Genomic DNA, 3,722 nt, shown 5'->3' with positions numbered 1-3,722 from the left:
TCGAGTTATTCTTTAGTTTCAATTCCTCAACCCAATTGTGATATTAAGTATTTAATTTCACTAACTCTTCTGATTTAATTTCTAATAATTATTTTTGGAAATTTGTATAATGAAGAGAGATTATTCCTCTCCAAATTCTTTTTCTTTTTGATAATCATAACAATACACTGTACAATTCCATTTAATTACCTCAGTTCTTCAAAATTGGACTTGTATTTATTCATTTACATTAATCATCTAAGAATGAAATAACCCTAGCTCTTTTAACTAATCTTCTATCTTCCTGAGATGAGGTACACATCCTCCTTTCTTTTGACACTTTTTCTTCGTAATGTGAGTCATGCATGATATAGCTTATTTCGTCAAAAGCCATAACTCTAGTGAGATGAAATTGCACTAGTCAGTTCCATAAGCCCTCTACGATTTCTCTCATTAGGTAAGAATGCTTGATGCAAACAAAACACATGTTACTTTACCTTGGCCTAGCAGAGTTCCTAGGTTGGTGAAAATTAGGTCTCACCAACAAATGAGTTATATTTTGCTAATTTCATGAATTTCATTTTGATCACTAAAATTATACAGGTTTTCTGAAATAGCAACTAAAATTTTATGTTTCCCAACATTCAGACAACGTTGTGTTAATGACAATCAGTGATTTCTAAATTTAACTATGTCCCTGTATTTGTTTGTTATGGTTTTTCATCTATAATTATACCTAGTTAAGTTTTATCCATATTTTTATATCAATGGTTATGGCAGAGCACAACTGTTAGGAATTGTGCATAGGATGTTGGTATAGGCAATTTAATCATTGGTTTTTAAATTTGGAAAAAATAAAATTGTATCCATGTGTTTTATGAGTTTAGCAATTTGAGTTAAGAGATCATTATTCTGTTATGGTTAACAACTCTTAACCTTTAAAAACTATTTCATTTAAAATCACTTAATAATCCATTAAATATATTCAAGCATTCATTAGAATCATTTAAATGTTCTAAAAAACATAAATGTGAAGTATACACAGCTGAAGATTGTTCAACACAGTTCATAAGACATAACATGTGTCATGAGCTGCTACTCAACTGCATGCTTTACTTACTAGGAAAATCAAGACTTGTATTCTTCTTCCCATTGAGGTATAAGGGTGCAACAAGTTTTCCTCCAAAGCTTTTCAAGAGGAATAAACTCTCCACAACCTTTATAGCATAGGCTAAACTTAAATCCACTAGCTGTGAAAAAGGTTGAGGATGGCTTTCCTACTTAATTATTTCTCCTAAATTTCTTTTATTAGGTCAGATAATAAAAATAATAATTTTAAGTGTGAATCAAATTCTTATGATTTCCCTATAAAAAATATCTCAGATTCATCAGTGTTGCCTGAGTTAATGTATCTCCCTAAAAGTGAAACATAAGGTTGTATGTGAAATCTTGGCTTTCTTGGCTGAGATCAGTCAGGGACAGGCATTTTCTCAATCTGAGCCTAGAGGTATTTCTGAGAAAGAGATATATGTTTATTTGCTGTTCTCTAGAAGAAGGGCGAATGAATATGCTTCAAGAAGAGAGTATTACTATCATCAGTTTAGAAAGCTCAAAATGTATGTGCCAAGCAAACCTATAAAATGCCATATGCCTTCACCCTTAAAATTGTAATAATAAAAATGTTAACAATGTGTCTATTCCACATAATTCAAATGCCTCAATTTCCCTATATGCAAGAAATAAGTGGGCAAATTTTTCTTATCTCTTGGCCAGAGGTATTGTGAGGAATTAATTTCAGAATTATTTTTCCTCTTTAACTGAAAGTTGCTAGGACTATAATCATAAGAATTATGTTATAAGACAGTCTTTATATTCCAGACAGGCTGCATTTTGGAAATGTGTGCTCTTTTAGTTTTAAGATGATTATTTACGTCAAAACTTTATTCCAGTTGCCTTTGATAAGCATCATAAATACAATGAATTACTTGTGCTTTCTTTATAAAACTGACTTTGAATCTTTTAATACAAGTTTCTTAGTCACAATATGCTTGTTTCTACGTGCAGTGCATATAGTAATCTTGACTGCAGCTTCCTGCAGGGTCTAGGATATCCTGCTGAGCTTCACATGACCAACATTATAACAGCACTGTTTGCAACCCACTGCTTGTTTATTTCATATTCTCAACTCAAGATTATTCATCTCTTTTTCCCCAGATGTTAGTTGTTATTTAGTTCCTGTGACTTTTAAAAATCTTCTAAACAAGGTCATTTTGGATTTTCAGGTCAATGGAGCCTGTCAGTGCTTTCCCCAGACTTCCACTGAAAGAACAGAAAGAGAAGGAAAGTTATTAGCAGCAATGGCAATTCAGAAAATTGGTTAAAATTTTATCAGGACTTAAGAGGATTTCTAATGACCAAAAGGTGCTGATATGAAATGTCAGAACAATGCAGGAAATCAGTAAATTAGGACATATACCTAGTGTGTTTCTCTGTGTCAGAGGTTTGGATTATTTGCTGACCTAAGGGAAGATTGCCAGGCCTCATACAGCATTGGATCTGCTCTATGAAGCAGGCAGGCAATAAGAAAGGCTCCACTTTCATATTCCTTTCATTGATATTTCTTTTTGTCTGCATCACTTATCAAATAAATTTCTCAGCAGTGTTATTAGAAGGAGGAGTGGGAAAGCAGTACAATGCTACATCCTAGGATGTGGAATCAGTGACAGAAAATGGGTGGAAAAAGAGCCTTCTGGGGGTGCAGTTTTATTGGATTGTTTTCAGTCAGGAAAAGAATTGCAAACTGCTTCAAATTGTCTGGAAAAAATGCCCTCCTCAGAAACTGAGGATCAGGAATTGTAAGCAGGCAGTCTCTTCTCCATTCAGCACAGCCATGCTAGATGAATGACTGCTAGATACTGCAAATGTGGCTTTGGTTTAAAGCAAGAAACAAACAAACAAAATATCAGCGACATAAGTGATACTTTTAACAGGCACTAGGATGATGCTTCTCAGCATGTGCTCCATGTACTACCTACATCAACCTTGCTTTGGAAGCTTGTTAGATGCATAAATTCCCCAGCCTCCCTTTGTCCCACATGTCAGTTTTGTTGTGAAAACAATCCCACAACTTCAGGTGCTTACGACAACAAACGTCTGTTTATGGCTCAGGAGTGCTGGTGATTTGATGTATATGTTTTATCATTCTTGGACTTAGCCTGAAGGAACAGTTGCTTCCTAGCACATGCTCTTCTCCTGACAGAGGTCAGCATCAAGAGATGGATTGGACCCACATAATTTTGTTTGAAATACACCTTTGGGTGTGGCATGTGTTACATAGACTTACATTCTTTTGTCCAAAGTAAGATACCAATAGGAAGTACTATAAACCATTTAGCAATAAGTAAGGATACATATCCCTTTATAAAGAAGGGAGAAAATAGTTGCGAAAAATGCTACAATCTCTCACAACCTCAGAAAATAATATTTCAGTAGGTCTAGTGGGGTCCATGAATTGCATTTTAGCAGTCTTCCCACGTTATATGGATATATTTTTAATTTGAGAATCACTGAGCCATGTAAATAGTGAAAAGCTTTGTGTTATTTTTTGTATGGTAAAGTGGAGATTATGCTCTATATGCATAAGAAAAACATATTTTGGCAAAAAAATATTTAATTAAGATACATTTTTAGAAGCATCTCCTTTGTGTTACAATATGATAACATTAAGTATAGTCTAAAATTGG

The sequence above is a fragment of the Leucopleurus acutus genome (assembly GCF_964270905.1).
Source record: "Leucopleurus acutus genome assembly, chromosome: 2".
NCBI lineage: Eukaryota > Metazoa > Chordata > Mammalia > Artiodactyla > Delphinidae > Leucopleurus > Leucopleurus acutus.
This window is presented reverse-complemented; position numbering follows the sequence as displayed.